Source organism: Xenopus laevis, chromosome 5L (genome assembly GCF_017654675.1).
Source record: "Xenopus laevis strain J_2021 chromosome 5L, Xenopus_laevis_v10.1, whole genome shotgun sequence".
In the NCBI taxonomy this organism is placed as follows: Eukaryota; Metazoa; Chordata; class Amphibia; order Anura; family Pipidae; genus Xenopus; species Xenopus laevis.
The window spans coordinates 84,860,198-84,881,848 of record NC_054379.1 but is presented as its reverse complement, the minus strand read 5'-3'; the positions used below and the strand labels follow the sequence as shown (position 1 = coordinate 84,881,848).

General features: G+C 39.9%; 1 protein-coding gene across 2 annotated transcripts in view; it reads right to left on the bottom strand.

Annotated features, from left to right (window-relative positions):
- ascc3.L (activating signal cointegrator 1 complex subunit 3 L homeolog) overlaps positions 1–4,808 on the bottom strand; it is a 327,995-nt gene extending 323,187 nt beyond the window's left edge. The window contains exon 1 of one of the 2 annotated variants that reach the window (XM_041563009.1): positions 4,684–4,808. The gene's annotated coding sequence lies outside the window, so the exon portion shown is untranslated. Of the gene's footprint in view, positions 1–4,336; positions 4,480–4,683 lie in introns of those variants that run through there. The other variant, XM_018263366.2, reaches the window with a different exon arrangement.
- Between the last annotated feature and the right edge of the window lie 16,843 nt (positions 4,809–21,651).

Here is a 21,651-nt window from a genome sequence, read left to right as displayed (position 1 = left end):
AGTACCGGTCTCTGTAATTTTGTGGTTGATTTTGTAGCTCTTGTTAATCGTTTACCATGTCCTAGGACATGTTGTTCTTGTGCCTTTTATCTACCCTTTTCAGGAGATATACATTTTATCAGCTCCCCTGTTGGATGGATGTGATGCTGGCCTTTTCTCAGGGCCTCCTTAGCATCAGTTTGGTTTTTGCATTATGTTGGTTATTCCCACCCCTTGTTTTCGGTGCATGGCTTGGTAGATCCCATGTGTACTGACATGGAGGGACGTAGAAGAAATAGAGAATTTTACTTACCTACTTGACGTAAATTCCTTTTCTTATAGTCCCGACATGTCAGTACAGGGTTTCCCATCCCAATTATTTATTTTGGTTACTGTACTGCTATGGCAAAAGTATAACTGTGGTGAGGAGGAGGTCATGTGGTCTTATAGGTCATGATTCATTTTGATTGGCTATGTTATAGGTCCTACCTCCAGGTCTGGGAGGGGCAATGCCCCATGTGTACTGACATGTCGGGACTAGAAGAAAAGGAATTTACGTCAAGTAGGTAAGTAAAATTCTCTATTTCCCTTTTGTAACAAGATAGTGCTCTAAATGCTGCAAAAATGTTTAAACTTTTTTTTTTTAATATAGTGATATATATCCAACACATCTTTTATTGTATGCGTAAACTATAACTAATTTGGAAAGCCCCATGTCTCCTAAACTTGACAATATCAAATATGTATAATTTTATGGAGTTTTCTGAAATCAAAAACTCCATGCAGTACATAGAAAATACCACAAGAAACAATATGTTGAACCATCATTTATCCCACATATTCAAATGTACGAACATAATATATGCTAAATATGAATGCAAGGGCTCTGGTGAGTCTGATGCCTAATATGTATAGATTTACCAATCTATGTGGCATTTAAAGGCATCAAAATCAAAATATTGCAGATAAAAATTTTCCTAGCAAATTAAGTAATAATGCAGAATCCACACCAAAACCCCATTTTCAATAGTTTCACTGTTGAAACCAGTTTTGTCTGCACAAAAAAAAAATCATAAACAGCTAAGCAGAACTAAAAATGCAATAGAATAGATAAATATACAAAAACATTGATAAAAATGCAAAAGGAATTGCACTGTGTGATTAACAATCAATCATGTTATTCACATTTGCAATACAGGTATGGGACCCATCACCCAAAAAAACTTCGGCTTACAGAAAGGCCATCTCCCATAGACTTCATTTTATCCAAATAATCCACATTTTTAAAAAGTATTTCCTTTTTCTCTGTAGCAATAAAACAATAGCTTGTAATGTTTACATGATTTTCTAGTAGAATTATTGTATGAAGATCCAAATTACATAAAGATCTTTTATTTGGAAAACCCCAGGTCCTGAGCATTCTGGATAACAGGTCCCATACCTGTACACTTTTATTATTTTTTTAGTACAGAAGAAAAGCTAAAAAATTGAGTGCCAGAAGGTGTGTGTAGGTAGGTAGGTAGGTGTGTGTATATATATATATATATATATATATATATATATATAGTGAATAAAGTACCCCCTCTTGTAAAATATAAGGATATTATAAGTTACCGAGGAGTTTCATGACCATATTAAAACACGAGGCCGAAGGCCGAGTGTTTTTATACAGGTCATGGAACTCCGAGGTAACTTCTAATATCCTCATATTTTACAACTGGGGGTACTTTATTTATTATAATACACAAATTTTAGTGAGTCATGTGACAGAAATTACATCACTACTCACCGTTTATAACTGATGACATCACTACTCACCGTTTATAAGGATATAATTTACAAGATATTCATGGCTTTTGTGTAATATATATATATATATATATATATATATATATATATATATATATACATACATACATACATACATACATACATACACACACACACACCACACGTCGAATTGTACATGTGTAAAGAACTTCTGATCCCCCAGAAAAGCATGTACGCAAATTGCGTAAGTGTACAACTACACAAGTGTCTTCAACGCGATTCCGGCAAATCTGGCGCGCCAAAACAGAGGTGTCAAAGCAGATGCCACGGAAAATAAGGTAAGAAATGTCGGATCTAGTCGCAGCGTTCATTCGAAATGACTGTCGTGGCAGACGCAGCGTGTAGCGTCTGCATCCGAAAGTCGTGTCGTATGAATGCTGCAACACTATCCGACATGGCTATTGCTTACCTTATTTTCCATCATATCCGATTTGACATCTGTGTTATGGCACACCGCGCCGGATCCGCCCGAATCGCTCGTGTAGTTGTACACTAAAGTGTAAATGTGCACGTGCTACTTATTTATTATGACATGCAGTCAGGAGAGGCAGGAGGGATGCTGGATCCACGAAGGGACACCATGATGGTAAGGACGAGGGGGTGGTGAATGTGAGGAACACGCAGCTGCTGCCTAGGGACCCCTGGCCTATAACAACCAAGGGCATATATTTCTGCTGCATTTGTCACATGCAGTTATCTAACATGGTTAAATTACTTTACATGTTGTGACTTGCGAATACTGTTCTTAAACAGAACATTAGGAAGGAAAACTTAGGGCTGTTAAGTCCACAGTTGGTGTTAGCAGGAAGGATTTTCACTAGGGAATCCGAGCCCTTTCCAGCAGAATTTAGATTCAGTGGAATCAAGAGCGTACTTGAACCAAATCTGAACTATACTAAATGCCAAAAATTTGCAGTGCATGTCAATTTGTGCATGCATTTCGTGAGCACCTTGGCTATTTCCACCTGCATGTCTGCAATTTCCATCCGATGCAAAGATTCAGATTTTGTTTGGGATTCAACCAGCAAGAAAGATTCAACCAACTCTCAAAACAATGGGTTCAGTGGATCCCTAATTTCCCCTTATTGTTTCTTCTGCATTAAACAGGCCACTAGTCCTAACAGCTGGAAAACACTTTTATTTAGCAGTGTTGCTTTAAAAACAGCATTCCTAATAAGCTGGAAATTGTAACCAGAAACATTTGGGTGAGACTACAAGTGTTATGTTCCAGATAACCAAAAAAAAAGGGGGGGGAGGCAGAGGCCAGTGGTGCAGATCTTGGAGCCAACAACAATCTTCTCTTTGATAGTAAGCCTGTTTAAGCAGCAGCATAGGAAATGTTTTGTGGAGAAAGAGTAATGCCCAGGTCAGGTAGCAAATTTAGCAAAAGTAGCAGCAAAAACACAAGATTCTTATGGCTTTAGATAGCAAGGCATAATTGACTCATATAGCATGTAAGCAAAACCATATTAGTAAAGCTGGCCATAGAATTTTTAAAAGATCTTTTCTTATTTTTAGACCAAGCTTATCTTGAAATGATTGTTTAAATGTACAATTTGTCCATCAACTAAAAATGTAGCAATGTTGTCCAGTTGAAGCCAGGAAACTGAGGCTAGCTGCCTGCCCTGCAAACAATTGGACAAAAGACCGATTTCACTGTGACCGATGAAAATTTTCTAACCAGGCCGATCAATTTTCTGACCGATGTCAGGTGAAAAATCGTTTGATGCACGATCATACGATTCCCACTACCCTCATGATAAATTGACGGATTGCACTGAAATTGGTCGTCCGTCAAAGAAAAATCATGGCGTCTATGGGGGCCCTTAGGTTTGATTTTGTTGGAGATAAAGGACTTCATCAGCTAGTTGATGCAGTCCTTCTCCCGTAGACACCCATTTCCTTCATTGTAATTAGGGTTGCCAGCTTTTCTGGAAAAAAATACCAGCCTTCCTATATTCTTGACGTTTATCCCTATTAATAACATTGGCGTGCAGCATCATTTTTACCGGCCAGGTGGCAACCCCAATTGTAATTCGATTGTTTGGCCCTAGGGCTGAACAACTGGATTAACCCAAAGTCAACCTGCCTTTGGTGGGCATATTGGGTTAAGAGAGCGGATCTTATCATGTATGGCCAGCTTAAGTAGAAGCAACGTGTAGATATATAAACCATATGCTGCATATGTACATGTAGTGACGTGTATCTTGTCAAGGAAAGTGAGGTGATGCAAAAAATGAAAGCAAAATTAACATAAAGTGAGAGACAGTTGGCTGTGCTGCATTTACTTGGATTACCAGGTGCCATGCTGTCAGTGAGCTATAGACTATAGGAGGGCTCTGTGACATAACGAATAGTACGAAAAGCTGTGAAGGGGAAAGAACATACAGGAACCGCAGCTGCCGCCCTCCCTGTAGAAGTGTGTAGCTCACAGACAGCGGGGACAGCCGGTAATCCACGTCAGTGCACACTGCCCAACAAGCTCCACTTTCCTAACACAGACCCCCTGACCCGGATCGCTACTTACACAGGTTCCTAGTCTTTACAGAAAACTCCAACGCCACATGTCTCCTCACGCGAGACTGGCGTCACGACTACACGTAAACGCAGTGCCGTATTACGTAGCCGCCTTCGGGGAGTGACGAGGCGGCGTAACTCTGCGTCAGCTAGTCTGAGGCTTCTAATAAATCGCGGTGGGTCAGGTCCCAGTCTGATTTTTCTCTACTTCTGGTAGCGAAAATAAATAAAACTTTCGTGTTGGTTGACCGACATGCCCTCCGCCATTTCCCAGTAGTCATTTGTATTTCCAGCTCAGAGTTCCGACTTGTGCCAGGAAACAATATAAAATACATTGTTCCTGGTTGCCAATGGTACCTTTTTCCACCGGAGCCTTTGACCAGAAAGGAAACTCCCAACACACAACAATTTTCGTCAACAATTCGCATTTGTGTTATTTCAACCAAAGTTAATTCTAGAGCTGTCAAATTGTAATGCTCGTGCCTAGGAGGATAAGCAGCACCGACATTTCTTCCAGTGACGTCACGCGCAGACTTTTCCTGAAGCCAAAGATTCTGGGGCTCGTTTATAAACACTGGGCAAATTTGCACCGGGCAGTTACCCATAGCAACCAATCAGCGATGAGCTTTTTTCAGCCAGCTGCAGGTTGAACAGTGAAAGCATTCATCTGATTGGTTGCCATGGGTTACTGCTAGGGTTGCCACCTGGCCATTAAAATGTTGCTTGATGCCAATGTTATTTATAAGGAAAAAACCATAAAGATATAGGAAGGCCTGTATTTTTTTCCAGAAAAGGTGGCAACCCTAGTTACTGCCCTGGGGCATATTTGCCCAGTGGTTATAAATGAGTTGTGTGTTGCGCATAGGGTTGCCACCTTTTCCGAAATGTTTTACCGGCCTGGTGGGGGGGCGGGAACAAAAAGGGCGTGCGTGATGTCAAAAGGGCAGTGCCATGCTGTAAAAGGGGCGTGGCCATGGCGCCGACATTTCAAGACGGGGACAAATTCACAAAAGCTACATTTTTACAGGGGATTGGGGGCAGGCCGAGGGGTCTTTTTAAGGGTATTACAAATTTACCTGCAGCTACATTGCCAGTAAATTTGTAATACCGGCCTTGGCAGGTGTTTTACCGGCTAGGCCGGTAAAATACAGATGGGTGGCAACACTTGTTGTGCATGTGCACATTGTTCCCGCTGATGTCACTGAAATGTTCTGTACATGTACATATCGGATTTTTGCCCCAAATCATGGAAAATCGTCAGAAATCTGGGGAATGCTTAAAAGTGATGGGAGACTGGGGGACAGAGCCCAAAATTTGGTAACTCCTGGGAAAATAGGGGGGGTTGACAGCTCTGCACTTATGAACATTGAACCTCATTTGCTAGTTTACTACTCATTTCTCCAATTAAGTCAAATCACTCTGCAAAGTGACAGCACCTGCATAGAACTTTTAGCATACCTCTCAACATTTTGGAAATAGAACAAAAAAATTTGCTAATTACCATGTTCATTTTACACAATTTGGCAGGTTATGAAAGTTTGAACACATTTCTGTGGTTTCATATATTACAGTTTTGGTAATGAAGGCGAATTGCCCTTTAAGCTGCAAGTCACAGTTTCCCCAAGAGACCCGCTTATCTTAAATTGTTACAATTGTTTCTTTGCTTATCGTAAATTGTAATAAATGTATCTGTATTGTAATAAGTGCACCTGCCACATATTCTGGGTTCTCTGCCAAAAGCCAATTAAGTTTTAGAAACATATCTTTTTCTGGCTGTTCAGTGTTGGAGATCAAAGAGAAAGTCAGGACACTTCAGTAAAAATCCGAGACTGGAGTTGAGCTGTCAAAATTGGGACTGTCCTGCGAAAAACAGTTGGGAGGTATGCTTTTAGTTTTCTACAATTTAGAAGTCTTTCTTCATGCAGGAGTCTGATTTCATTGACAGCCTTTGGGGGCTCCCGTTGCCTAGAAGATATATTAGAGCTAACTGTTTTAAAATCACCAGAAATACACTCTCTCTACATTCAGGATCTGTGCCAAAGTTATTTTATTAGATCTTGTTTGTGCCAGAGTCAGTTATTTGAGTTACCCCTCTAATACAGTAAATCTGCTAGCAAGCCTGGGACTAGGGAGGCATAGTAAGCTGCACTGGGGACACACAGGTTCCCGGTGCTCCAGTGCATGCGTATGTTTGCTCGCAGGGGGGCGTGCGCAAGATGCAGTCGGAGGACAATAGGACCGAGTGTCCTCAGGGCGCCGCCGAGGAAAATCCAGCCCTGTCTGCTAGAAAAGGGAGCCCCTTCTAAATGAAGAGACAGCTGCAAGAAACTGCATAGTGAAGATAAACTTGGTTAATTGTACATACTGTATTTTAATATGCCTATATCTATATAATATAAATATTCAGATACAATTTCTTATTCACTGTGATGAAGTTTAACTTTAATTTCTGTGAGAAAAGATATTGTTGTACCGGAATTGTCAGTCTTCACTAATAAAATGACCTAAGTGTTTCTAACTAAGACCTGCGAGTGCAGACCTTTCTGGCTTGTGGGACATATATATTTAGTAAGCAAAATTTTAAAGACATTCAGTTTTCCTTCTGTTTGAATTAATTATAAAACAGCTCTCATACGAAATTTTCCCTATCATGCCTTATATTTAAGCCACAGACTGACGGAGAGTAAATACAATGTTTTGCCGGCACAAACCATTCCTTCATCAGGTTTACCCCCAAAATGTTGTGTAATGATGTCCTTCTATACACTGATATTCTGAGAGAATTTACCATCAGACTTCATTTTTTTTTTGTGGTTTTTGAATCATTTAGATTTTTGTTCATCAACTCTAAAGTTTGGAATTTCAACTGCTACCTGGTTGCTAGGGTCCAAATTACCCAAGGCTCATATATACTGGTTGTATTAACAGGTATCTCTGTTCAGCCACTGATCATTTAAAATCGTTGACATACATATGCCAGTAAACCACACAATTGTCTCAGCGACCTTGGCTGAAGCCACATGGAAAGCGTGCAAGAGAGTTTTGGAGATTTGCTCACAGTCTTTTTTCAAGCCCTAGCCTTATTGTGATCTATCCCTGACATTTACCCATAGATTAAATTTACTTAATTTCACAAGTCATAGACAGCCACAAGGGACTGGCTAAGATGGCAGAAGGTTCAAAATGTATATCATCCTGCACCTGTAGTCCATAGTGGCTGATTAAATCCTTCTACACTGTAATGGCTATTGAACACAAGAGGATTTCTAGTGTTTTGTAGTTCCATGGGAGAACGATGAACCATTATAAGTCACCCCCCTTTTCAAAGTGCATGGGAATCGCATTAATGTACGTTGTCCTGTCAAGTGACAGAGGCATTTCCCTCAAAATGCACATAATACATGCCTATCACTAAAAGGACCAGAAGCTCCTTGTATGCCACAAGCCTAAAGGTAGGTTGGAGGCGTGGAGGAGAAGTTGGAAGGGTATTGCAAGAAGGGCAGAAGAAGTAAACAGAATGCAGCAGGTGTAGAGAAGACAAAGAGAAGGGGTTTAGCACAATATATATATTGCATCTTTATCATATATGATATCAGTATATTCTTTATATTTGCTTTCTTGCCTCTGGAGCTGTTTATAATATAATAATGGTGTTGACAATATTGTTATAGTAGTAACTGCAGTTCTTCAGTAGCATAATAGAACAGAATATAGTTAAAACATAAATGATGAGATGCATGTGAAGCGTCTCCTAAAAACAGAATTAGAAAGTGCCAGTTTAAAATAGATGCACACTATATTCTTAAATATGGAGCTGGATACCACTGGAGAGTGATAATTAAAACACGAGAAGGAATTAGTTCCTAATAAAGCACTGCATGACACAATCCATATGAATACAACAAACATTTGGCATCACTATTACTAGACATCTGCTTAAGATCAAAATAACACTTTCTAATATTATACTTCAATACTGCACATTTACTTATGCTTAAAAAAATAAATAATATCCAGACCGATAACAAGGCTAGGTTGCCACCTGGCTGATGAAAGATGCTTGATGCCTATAAATATAGTAAGACTTTTTTTCCAGGAATGGTGACAAGCTCTAAACAAGAAGTGAAGTGTTACTGCTTACATAGCCGTGATTGTCTCTTTCCATCAGCATGTTTCTTTATCTAAGGTTTCAGTAGTTCAAATATGGCTTGTATATGTTTAGGCAATTCATTTTATGGAAGTATTTTTAAACATTCCACACTCATTTTCTATTTATCATTTGTGCTCTGGGTGTTTTATCTCTACCTGGCCTGAACGATTTTGTAGCTAGTAAAGTAGTATAGACTTTAAGAAAAGTATATAAAGTTTTAAATTGAAATTTATATTTCTAACTTATAGTTTTTAATTCTAAATTATAATTTAACATTATAATACTTGTTTTGTAATGTCTTCTCTTACAAAAAAACAGCTTTCAATAGTAAACTTGTTTTCCTGGCAAAGTTTAACATCAATGTAACAAGGCTAAATGGACTTAACTGGATGGTTCACCTTTAAGTTAACTTTTTGTATGGTATAGAATGGCTAATTCTAATTCAACTTTTCAGTTGGTCTTCATTGTTTATTTTTATAGTTTTTGTATTATTTGCCATCTTCTTCTAAATCTCAAATTGCAAATGTCTCAACATATCACTCTCTACATCAAACTAAAGGTTAACTAAAAGGGAAACAACCCATTTTTCTTTTTCTGGTTATATAACTGAAAATAATTTTGGCTAAAAGTTTTTAGCTGATACAGGTATGGGATTTGTTATCCGGTGGATATTTCGCATTTACTGAAATTGTGAATTTAGAACTGATAATATATCAACATTCCATACCAGGCAATACTGGGTTGTTGAGTGTTTCCATTGAATATATATTCAGCCTTTCATGTGAAAAAACTGTCATCGGATCTGTTCAGACAGAAAATTAATTGACAAAGCCTCCCTTCTGCTATCCATGATTATTAGCAAACCACTTGTGTCACCAAATGTCAATGCCTATGGGTCAAGGAAGAAGGGTGAGAATAAAGATAAAGCAAATTTGTGTTCAAAGTGCACATGCCTTATATATGAATTTCCTAAATTGATTAAAACGTATTAGTTCATTAACAAATTTAAGTGACTAGTGCTCTCAACAAAACAAAAAAAATATATATGATCCAAACATTTATGATCATTTGCTTGACTGAGGTTTAAAATGATAGAAGAGTGGAGATATCCCAAAGAAACTGTTATCGAGATTGTTGGCATTTAAAAATATATGGAAAAAAATTGCTGTCTAATCCTTAGGTATACCATTAATTTGTTAATGAATTGATAACTTTTGATCAATTCAGGATTTCATATCTAAAGTGTGTGTACTTTAAACATACATTCACTTTATGACCTAAAAGAGAGTTGTCTTTTTTTCCTACTCTTGTTAGAGTTGAACTACACCCTCCAAGGTCACTAGGTTAACTGAGCAATTCCATTTGCTTGTTGAATTTCATCGGTCAAAGAAGCACATCACTAGTAATCCGCCCATGTGCTATCAGCTTTAATTTTTTTTATGAGTCCATAAAAACCTTGAATTCCACCACTATACATTTAATCATTTTATTACAGGCACCTGTGTGTCAGTTGCTAATAAGATTATATTTTATATTTACACCAACCTGGAACGAAATCAGGCACTGATCACTAGTAATGTAATTAACCTAAACACTATTCAAATACAGCTGTATGAATATATTAGAAGAGGTATAATAACCAGTGGTATTACTAAGCCTCAAAGCACAAAGTGCCACATATTATAACAGTTTCCTAAGAAGTTCTATAATCAGGAAAGTTGCTGAACCTGTGTCCATATCCTTAAATTAAATATAGAGAAAATTTTCTGATAGAAAATGCTGAACTTAAGCAGTGCTCTAAAACTTCTCCCACATAATGCGCTCATAATCTGATATCCTACATGTTTAAAGAATATTGATACAAGATAGGAACAAAGGCACCCTCCAGTCAATGCTTCTGCAAAGAATGCCAAATCTTGTTTTTTTAAGGTGAGATCCCAGAGAAGCTCAAGAAGCAAGAAAGAAGCTAAGATTGTGTGTATATACAGTACAGGATATTACATTAACAGGGATTTAAAAGAAATAAAAAATTGCACACAGAAATATAAGCAACATTTTTATTAAACAATTAATAAATGCCAATGTTTTAGAATTCAACCCTAAAGTTAAAAAAAAAACCCTACCCCCCTACCCTACATAGACCCTCCTCTCCCCAGCCTAAGTGTTACCCTGGGCAAATGCCCCTAACGTTTTACTTTCCCCTCGAAGATTCCGGCATCCGAGTTCACGGGCGACATTTACTTCTCTTCAGAATGAGACCGGCGTAGCGGCGCATGCAATTTTCTGTTTCGCAACTGTGCATGCGACAAAACTCGCAAAATTGCAGAAGCGCCAGTCTCATTCCAAAGATCCGATGCCTGAATCTGCACCGAGGGGTAAGTAAAATGTTAGGGGCATTTGCCCGGGGTAACACTTAGGCTGGGGGGAGGAGGGAGGGTGGTCTATGTAGGGTAGGGGGATAGGGTTTTTTTAACTTTAGGGTTGAATTCTCCTTTAAATGTAAATATAATAGCTATAAAAGCAGATTCTGTCTGTACTGATGGTTGAGACTTGGAGACAGCAGAGATACAGTGCTACACTGTTTCAGAGTCAGAACCATTTCAACAGAACTGGACAGATAGATGCAGCTATCTATATATATCTAAAGAAGAAAATGATAACTGCCTGGCAACTAAACTGCACATGATTTCATGTTGCTGACAAGAAATATATAAATACTTTGAATAAATGATTTATTCTTTAATATCAATTTTTCTGATATAGCATGAGGGCTGCAGATGAACTGATTACCTTTTACAGTGCAAATTGAAATCAAATACAATCAGTCCGCAGACATGGCAATATGCTCCTATCCATTGTTCCTATTTGGAAAACAATATAGGATTGTTTGTTTGTTTCATTTGTTTAGAAGGGAGGGAATGACATTTTTATAATGACAGTTAAATATTCTTTGCACATCTACATGATCATTGTTATTGTGTTTAGCATACTGCATCGCCTGCCATTTACACTGCTGAAAACAGCTGGTGTGTGTCAGAGAGCCAGCAGCTTCTTAAACAGAGCATTACGCCTACACCAAAACTGCCATCTGAGAGAAGGATAAAGTATACACGTGAAAATGAAGACCAATGCTTATGTATTGGGATAAAACATTAATACACTGTACTGGAAGTTTAATGGAATCTCTAAAATCGGACAAACACAAATCAATAATATAATTAACAGATCAATAAAAAGCCAGCTCATTGAAAGTACTGTATACACTGTAAATTTAGATCTGTCTTTTTGTTTTTCAGAAATGGCTTCTAAGACTGCATTCAAAATAAGCTATTTAGGAGAAATATAACTTATTTATACCAGAAAAAATGTTCCATGGGTAATTCTTTTACAATGATTTCAGGAGACATAGGCAGAGATAGGAAATCAAAAAGTACCACCTGATTAAAGAGCAATGACACATGAGGTGTTAGTTGCCCATGGCAAATCTTCTTTCCTGAGGGCGACTAATCTCCACCAAACACTGTCCTGTCAATCAGGGCAGCCATCAGGGGGGCACAGCCGTGCTGCACTCTCAGAAGAACCAGGCCCCCCTTAAGATCCGAAGCAACAAAGGAAGCTGCTTGCTTTCAGTCAAACACTGCGCTTGTGCACACACCCCAGCTGCTTCATAGCGCTCAGAGTAAGGGGTGTGGTTGTAAGTGTGCGTCTGTGCAGGGGTGGGGTGCGGTGTGGGCTGGAAGGATTGCTGTTGCGTCATGGGCTGGTAAGGGCTCTGAAGAGGTGGGGGGTGACAGAGCGATGCAGGATGGAGCTGTCCAACTGTCACTCTCTCGCTCCTAGTCACGTGATCCACTGCCAGGGTTAGTGCGGGAGATATGGGCAGGTATTAACTCTTACAGGGTTAGTGAATAATTTATAGATGCCGGTTCTAGGCCTGCCAGGGGTACAGTGGGATATATTGGTAGGGAATAATATCTTCATGAGGTGCCATCAAATTGATACAATGGCCTTATCCACTTCATCACCAAACCCCCAAAATACCTCAGAGAATTACTAGAAACATCTTTTTTACATTGTTGGAATGGCAACATCAGGAATGAAGAAGCGCAAGGTGCTCCAGTAATTTACTATGGGTACGATGGTTCCCACCTTCAGTGTCAGACTAGTGAGTCAGTGACCTGTGGGCTCTGCCACTTGAGGGCCCACCACCCTAGCCATGGAGGCCCCGCAGCACTGAGAATCACCCAGTCACACACCAATGCTCAACATGGACCTCTTCCCCAGTACATTCCTCCAAGCCACTCCATGTACAATCCCCCCAACATTTTGGAAATAGAAGGAGGGACAGAACAAATTGGCAGGTTGTTTCTTTGCTTATCTTAAATTGTAACACAAGTATCTAAGTGCTGCGGGTTGAGCTGTGAAAATCGGGACTGTCCCACAAAAAACGGGACAGTTGGGAGGTATGTATGTAAATCTTCTTTTCCTTGCCACTGTCTGCACCCACCACAACCTTAACTCCAGCAAGTGGATCTGGGCTGGCAGCAGGGCCGCCATCGGGGGGGGGGGCATAGCGGAGATACCGGAAGCCAAAAGGAGCCTAAATCCCGTAGAACAAAACAAAGAATCTGCCATCGCAGGAGGACAAGGAAGAAGAACCTAAGGTAAGTTCCACTGAACCCCAGTGTTTTTTTTTTTTCATTTAATGACATTTTTAACTTATAAGGGGGGGCTGGCCACCATTGTTTTTTTATTTTGTATGGGGGCCCCTGACAACCAATGTTTTTGGGGGGCAGGCTGTGCTTTTTAAGGCCTGGGGGGGGAACAGGCTGTGCTATATAAAGCCTGTGGGGTGGGACAGGCTGTACTTTATAAGGCCTGGAGTAACAGGCTGTGCTGTATAATGCCTAGGGGGAACAGACTGTGCTTTATAATGCCTGTGGGGAACAGACTGTGCTCTATAAAGCCTCTATAAGACCTGGGGAATAGGCTGTGCTTTATAAGACCTGGGGGAACAGGCTGTGCTTTATAAGGCCTGGGGGAACAGGCTGTGCTTGGCAAGGGATAGAAATGAAAGGATAGTTGAGTATGTATTCTGTGATGTCATTAGAGGGGTACCGCTGGTGACTTGTGACAGGCCACTAGCTATGCCTACCCCTATCCCCCCCACTGATGACATCAAAGATAATGATAACGCCTGGAGGTCACAGGCTGCGCTTTATTAAACCTTAAGGGAAGGGTTAACATGGGAAGTTGGGGGTAGTATAACAAGGGAAGATGGGGGGATTTTTTTTTGTTTTGTTTTTTTAAACTTTTAACTTAACAAGTGCAAAGCTGTGAAAACATGAAAAAAAAACAGCTGCATAAGTTGGTAATGGCATAGAAAGCACTTGGGAATATTAAATGCAGCTGTAAGTGCTTTCTGCGGTGATGTTGGACACAGTGCAACTAACCTGCAAGATGGTGCATTTTGGGGAGGAGCACCTTTTCTTGTGTTGTAATTGTAAGGTACAGAAGGACAGTAAGATGGTAATTAACAGTATTTGCTCACCTTTGCTGTTGGCAGAATGTCAAACATTACCTGATATGCAGAATAAAGCAGTGGAGGTACTAATGGTGTTCTGCTGGAATGTTGTACGGTACTTGGATGGGATGATTCTGAAAAAGATACATTTTCTGTCCAGTACAGTGGGTACAAAGCCATATTGGTGGTCTAGCCTTACACATTAGGTTCATTAAGAAATAGAAATTTCAGAACCATAGTCTAATCTAACCTATTGGTCCCTAGAAATATCATCTCTGTTTTAAACTTTACCTTGCAGACGGCACAGCTACTCATTACTCCAGCCAGCTCCGGTCCACGTAATTGAACCCCTTGAGCATACGGGTCTCTTGGGGTCCTCTTTTGGGAATGAGATGTATTTCTTGATGAACCCCGTGGCTGATTCCTATGAGAAATAATAAAAATACATGGTCATACAATAATTATTCAGCCATGGTGGTATTTAACATTCTAAATTGCCATTTAACAGACTGATTCCCTGAACCCCCCAAAAAAGCTGTGTTTTGTCTGAACACATGCAATGTTAAACTACTACAAATAGGATTAGTAAAGCAAATCTGGTGCAAAAAATAAAAGAACACTGGAGCCACTGTAAGAATAGATACATTACTGCTCTGGTAGTGGCTCTAAGTGGGGAGAGGTTCTGATTCCCTTCTGGGTGAATGTGATCACATCACAGTTATGCACTTACATGACTTGGCTTTATAGGAGGCTTTAATCTTCTTTTTTCCACATTTGACCAATCGATGTTGGAAAAAAATAGGTGATCCCGGATGTTGCCATTCACCCCAAGGCGTTGGTTGGCCTTCTTCTTCAAGAGCTAAAGCAAATAATGAACATTTATTTAATAATAATAATAATAATAATAATAATATATTGCATATATTTGTCTACCTTCCATACAGTAAAACATTTACATATAAAAATTCCATAATTGTTCCTAGGTTATCCCTTGTGACCTTGGTTGGTATCCAGAATATCATCAAGTACCAGAAGAGCTCTGCACAGACCTGGCAGATAAAATCTGGTAAAAACCAGCAGAGATCTAATGCCACTAGCTCTCCTTATAATAGAGCTTATAGGAGAATTCAACCCCCTAGGTGCAAAAATTCCCCCCCCTCCCCTGCGTAGGCCATCCTCCCTCCTCCCCCCCGGCCTACCCCCCCTGGGCAAATGCCCCTAACTTGTTACATACCCTTAAAGAATCAATGAGGGTACAGAAAATCTGAATAGGAGAAAATCTTGCATGCACGGAGCTGCTGTCCTACTTTCTGAAGCTGGCAGCACGCTGAAAGCCTTGCTAATCAAGTAAGTGAAGCATGGCCGGGCCCCCTTAGACATAAAACCCTGCGGGCCTGGGACAACTGTGCCCCCCTGATGCAGAAACTGAGGTGGAGAGCTTAAAACCTTAAACACATACCTTTGCGGTACCAGGTGCTGTACTGAAGGACCCACGCCTGTTACAGGGCCAAATTATCCAATCAGAGCAGATATCAGCAGCACACCGTGGATATGAACAAACGTGTATGTTATTGCATCAAATCATTTTAAACAGGGCAACGTTTCGGGCCGCCCGGGCCCTTTACCAAGCCTGATAAAGGGCCCCCCTGATGGCAGCCCTGCTAGCATGTTACTTATAGTTTTATTTGACTGGTAGATATCCATTGTATTTGAGGTACTTCTGTCTCAAGAAGCTTGCTACTTACAGCACTTGCTTGTTATTCAGACGTCCTTGGTCCTCAATGATGTTCTCCAGTGTTCCACAACAGATGTACTCCAGGGCAAGCAGGATTAGCGACTGGTTATAAAAACAGAAAGGAGAAGGTGAAGCATAGAAATGGATAGGACAAAATAGGAACATGATCATTTTAATAATCTAATACAAAAATACGCAAAACAGCATAATAATTACAACAAACTAAGATAACTCCAGGTTAGACAGAACACAATACACTAATATTAATAGCAGTATTGGTTCCACAACTCAGCACTCTAGATCATAATACTGTGTAGGGGTTTAAAGTTGGGGGCTCCCTGGAAATTTTTGTTCTCGGTCTCCTTTGCACATAAATCCAGCCACACATACTCACGGGTCACCAGTGACCTCCCACCACACATACTCATGGGTCACTCGGGAGCCCCTGCCACACATACTACTGAGGAAGCCGACCCCCATTGGGCCCCTTATACCCAGGCCCACTGATACCGGGATAGGGTCCTGCTATACTTTAGCAGCTGAATGAAACTACAGAGTTAAGGGTACACGTATATGTGGTTTTATATACATATAGTAGAGACCTCAGGATAGGCTGATATATATATATCAGCCTATCCTGAGGTCTCTAGCACTGTAGTAGCATCACATCATCAACAAGGTGGCAAGGCTCTGTGTAAATACAAATATGCCATATGAAATACATTTATTGTCAGCATAATATGTGCAAAAAGCAGACAGACCCTAGAAAAGCTCACTACCCTGTACCTTAATTTGAAATGTTGCCATTGCCCGGCATAGAAATGGGCATCTGCTAGCAATCTGAAGAACTGATGCCTCTCGTCTGACATATTTGAAATCTTCCTCCCATTGCTTCTCAATGATCTTGATTGCAGTTAGTTGGTTCTTGATTTTATAAGATGCCAACACCACCTGGGAAAGAAGGAAATAAATATTACTGGGTCTCTTATATGGGCATTAGTGACTGTAGCTCCACTAATATTGGTACTTCAACAAAGGATGAGCCATGAAACATTCAATATTTCCATTTTATCCTAATAGCCCTACATTTTTGTACAGGCAATAATGTAACAGTCAAAGGAGACAGGATAGGACAAATTAACTTTTAGCATGAAATAGACAGTTTTTTTTTTAATTTGTTCGTGCTTTTTTAATATTAATTTATTTACCCTTTAAAAGGTAAATTGAAAAGTTATGTGTGTGCCCTACCTGGGACCGACCATCCTTCTTCAATAGGAATGAAGATTGGGGTGTCCTTTAGAAAAGGGAAACTATTCTCTACAGCAAATATAGCACATGTACTTGCACTGAGAAGAGTTTACATGTTAAAGTGACATGCTTAATTATTTTGTGATTTCTATCTCCTTTTGGTTTTATTCCAGATCATTACAATAGATTTTCCCATAGAAGCTCATCACTCACCTTGCCGAAGTTGCCTTCTCCTAGTTCTTTAATAAGGCTGTAATTTTTAATATTTAGGTACTGCTGCAATGTTTTGGCATCCTCTCTAACGTTCTCTTTTCCTCCTAGGGGATTTGTAAAAAAGACAATTTGACTCAACCCATCCAATAAAGATACATAGAATGTTTAAATAATTACAATGTCCTTATATTTAAGGTGCAGTCATCATGTCCCGTGATTAATACATATCAAGGGTCCCTATTATGGTGGTATATTCCCAAATCAGCAACGAGGCACAGCATTATAAACATTATTTATAGACCATTTGATTGTAAATTACAGTCACTGTGAGCTATCTATCCATTGATGCAGTGATCTTAATGGCATGTCTAGGGTTAAAGGGGTGGTTTACCTTTGAGTTAACTTTTAGTATGTTATATAATGATCATTTCTACGCAACTTCTCAGCGGCTATTGCTTTAGACGTTCTAGGCAAATCCTTAAATTCTTCAGTTTTATCTTTTCTCCTGCTAAAAGAATGAACATCACTTTGTGACTCTCTAATTTCTAATTTAATCAGGGACTCATTCAAGGCTGGAACTAGGAGAGGGCAGAATAAGCACCTGCCTAGGGTGTAACAATAGGGGGGTGCTGGGCAGGTACCTGTCTTCTGCCTACCCCTAGTGCATTTTCACTGCCCACTATTGCTCTTGCCTCCCTCCCCTCTGTCACTTTCCCTCTTTAACTGTCCCATCCCCTCTGTCACTTTCCTCTTCTCCCCTCTGTCACCTTCCCTTCCCCTCTCTCACTCTCCCTTCCCTTTTGTCACTCTCCCCTCCCTACCTCACTCTACGTCACTCTATACTCTCTCACCTTTGTCGATCTCCCCTCCCTCCGGGGGGGGGGTGAAACAGGGTAGCTGACCGGGTTGCCCAGGACACCTGGTCGGCGTGGCCTGGCCAAGGACTCATTTATCGGCAATGTGCAAAAAATTAGTGCAAAGAGCCCTGTTGTTTGAGGGGGAGATTTTATCAATGGGTCGAATTGAAAATTCAAAATTCGATTTTTCGAGTTTTTTTATGGTCAAAACTGTCAAATTCAACTGGGGAGTTATTCAAATTCGATTCCAGTTTTTCGATTTTCGAGATCTATCATACACTGGCCCTTAAAGAACTCAAATTTCGACTATTCACCACCAAGTCAATGGAAGAGGTCCAGGAATCATTTTGGAGTTGTTTGCAGCCTTCCTGACATACAATTTTTTTTCCGAGAAAAAACTCGACTCGAGTTTTTAAATTTCAAATCAAATTCAATTCGATCCGATTCACCTGAGTTTGAAATATGGGGGAGTTGATCCTTTCCCACATTATACAGTAAATGCCAGAGGTTATTGGCACCCAAAATATATTATATAATATAAGAGACAACAGACACAGGAAACCCAGATGCATTTCATACAATCAGAGGCAGAAGAGAACATTATATATAAGGAGAGGCTGTGGTTACTGCCACATCAATTACATTATATACAGTACAAAGCAGCGGTTACTGCCACCCCAAGAACGTTACCTACAGTGAGACCCAGTGGTACATTAAATACAGTCAAAGGTAGTTGGCACAGGTACCCCAAGCACTTTATGGTGCCAGCATATACTGGCTCCAAAGAGCATTATATCCAATTCAGGTCCCTTCTATTCATATTCCTGTCTCATTACAATCAATGCATTGTTGCTAGTGTATGTTGAACCCTAGCAACCAGTTTGCAGAAATAGCAAACTTCAGCAAATCTACATCATACTAAAGGTTATCTCAAAGGTGAACAACTCCTTTAGTGGAGTGCTCATTGGTCATTTCTGCAGTTATATGACAAGCTAGGCTGGGGTTAAAATTTACCATAAATAACCATACAACCATTGAAATTTGTAATGAATGTATATTACAAAGATGCTTTGAAATACTGAGCCTGTGGGGATCTGTTTTGGGTTGAGCACCCCTTGAAGTCTTACATCAATATATTTTAAGTTTTGTTCTCCTTAACAGCTGGGTTCTCCTCCGGAATTCTTCAGTTTTATCCTTTCTCCTGCTAAAAAAATAAAAATCATTTTGTGACTCTCTAATTTAGTCAGGGACTCAGTTATTTCCAGTGGTTGAAAAACTGGTGAGTGACAATATGATCCTGAGTTGCAGCAGATAGGTTGCACCTAAATGGCAAGTAAAAGCAAGTGGCTACTGCCAGCCCAAGCATATGGGGGGAGTGGATCCTTTCCCACATTATACAGTAAATGTCAGTGGTTATTAGCACCCAAAATATACTATATAACATGAGAGGCAGCAGACACAGGCAATCCAAATGCATATTATACAATCAGCGGCAGCAGAGAACATTATATATAAGGAGAGGCTGTGGTCACTGGCACAACAATTACATTATATTTAGTACAGAGAAATGGTTACTGCCACCCCAAGAGTGCTACCTACAGTGAGACCCAATGGTATATTAAATACAGTCAAAGGCAGTTGGCACAGGTACCCCAAGCACTTTATGGTGCTAACAGATGCTGGTTCCAAAAGGCATTATACCAATTGAAAGGGAACGCACACTGGTACCCAAAATATATTGCACACAGTAAACATTATATACAGGCACACATAGTAACCTACATATAGTCATATAGGGTTGCCTCAACTATATTAAACATTAAAAGCCAACGGTTTTTGCCCAAGTAATATATGGTGCCAATGGACACTGGCACCATAGGGCATTATACACATTGAAAGTGGATACTGGCACTCTAAATATTTTGTATACAATAAACATTATATACAGATACTCATAGTACCATTCATATAGTGGTGCCTCAACTATATTGAACATGAAAAGTCAATGGTGTTTGCCCTCCAAGAACATTACATGCAGTGAAAAGTAGAGGAAATATACTCCCCATTTTTTTTTATATAAAATGAGCAGTGGGGACACAGACCCCAAGTTAAATGCCCATCTTTGCATATTTAACAGATGAGTTACAGGTTATATAATTATATTCTTAAAGCAGTATATTTTGTGTTTCTTCTCCTTACTAGCTGGGACCTCCACTGGACTCTCAGATCTTCTCCTCTTCTTCTCCATTTTCCTTCTTTTCCAAGGATGTTCTTTCTTTTTGTTTTTCTTTCCTCTTCTGCTGCTTTCTTCTTCTTCCACTACAAAATCACTTTTCTGCTCAAATCTCTTCTTCTATCGCTGTAATCTCCAAAAACTCTCTCCAACTCACACAAGCTCCTGCAGTCACTGCACACTCGCCAAATGACAGTTGGCTTCTGAGATTTGGAGTGGCATGTGCTAGTTGAGCCTGAGCAGCAATTGAAAAGTATACACAACACAGAATGGTCAACATTTGTTCTTTAGGGAATTCATTCTAAACTTTGTGAATGAGTAAAACTCTCACAAATACCCGTGTAGAATCCAATATCCTCTTACCTGCCACTCATTATAGCCATTTATCACATTTAGCTCTTTATGGGATATTGCCCTATGAAAGTCTTCACCTTTATCTGTTCTAGCTGATGGGTATTATAACTCACCATTTATCTTTCTAATTAATGTCATGATTATTAACCACAAGGAGGATAGGGCATAGAAATCTGCAATTCACCAGTATTGGATGAAATATGACTATAAAGTCATTAAAAAGAACAAATATGAAAATGGCATTAGTCAAAAGAAAATTTGCTGAGCCTTCTTATATGTGATACAATTATGTCAACCATAACACAGGAATTCTTGTTAGAAAGATTCTCAAGAAGTATGGTGATTTGCCTCTATGTAAAGGACCCTTAAAGATGTTTAAATTCGGGGGGAAAGCAATAAAACAATATAGTCAGCTATACTGATTTGGCATATTGCCTGATGTTAGACTCCTATGATAAAGTGCCAGGTGGCACAAAACACATAAGGCCGGCCTGTATGTCAGAGCCATTGTCAATTGAAGCTCATATGCTGCTCCACAGACTGTATGGGACAGTGGATACTGTCGTTAGATACACTCTGGGTTTCTATATAATTGGAGGACAGAGAACAGTGTAAATATATAGGCACTGGGATCCTATACCTTGAGGGACAGGGAACACTATGGACTCTGGTGGGGGCACTGCCATTGTATGAGCTCTGGGGTGATACACCTTAAAAGAGGAGACTCGTAGATGGGCCCTAGGTGTTAAAGGAGAAAGAAAGGGGCTCTTTACTTGGGGGTGCCAAAAGTTAGGCACCTCAAGTGATTGTATTTACTTACTTCACACCCCAGACAGTGCTCCTACCAGCAGAAACCTGTACCGGCCCCGGGTACTTCCAGAGAGCACCACAGAATGATCGGCTTCTGTTGTCTTGTTTGATCACGCAGGTGCACATGCACAGTAGAGTGAAAAGCTGAAACTTTAACAAAGAGGCCTATTTTGTTAACTGCATGCATCTTCCCTGGGAAGT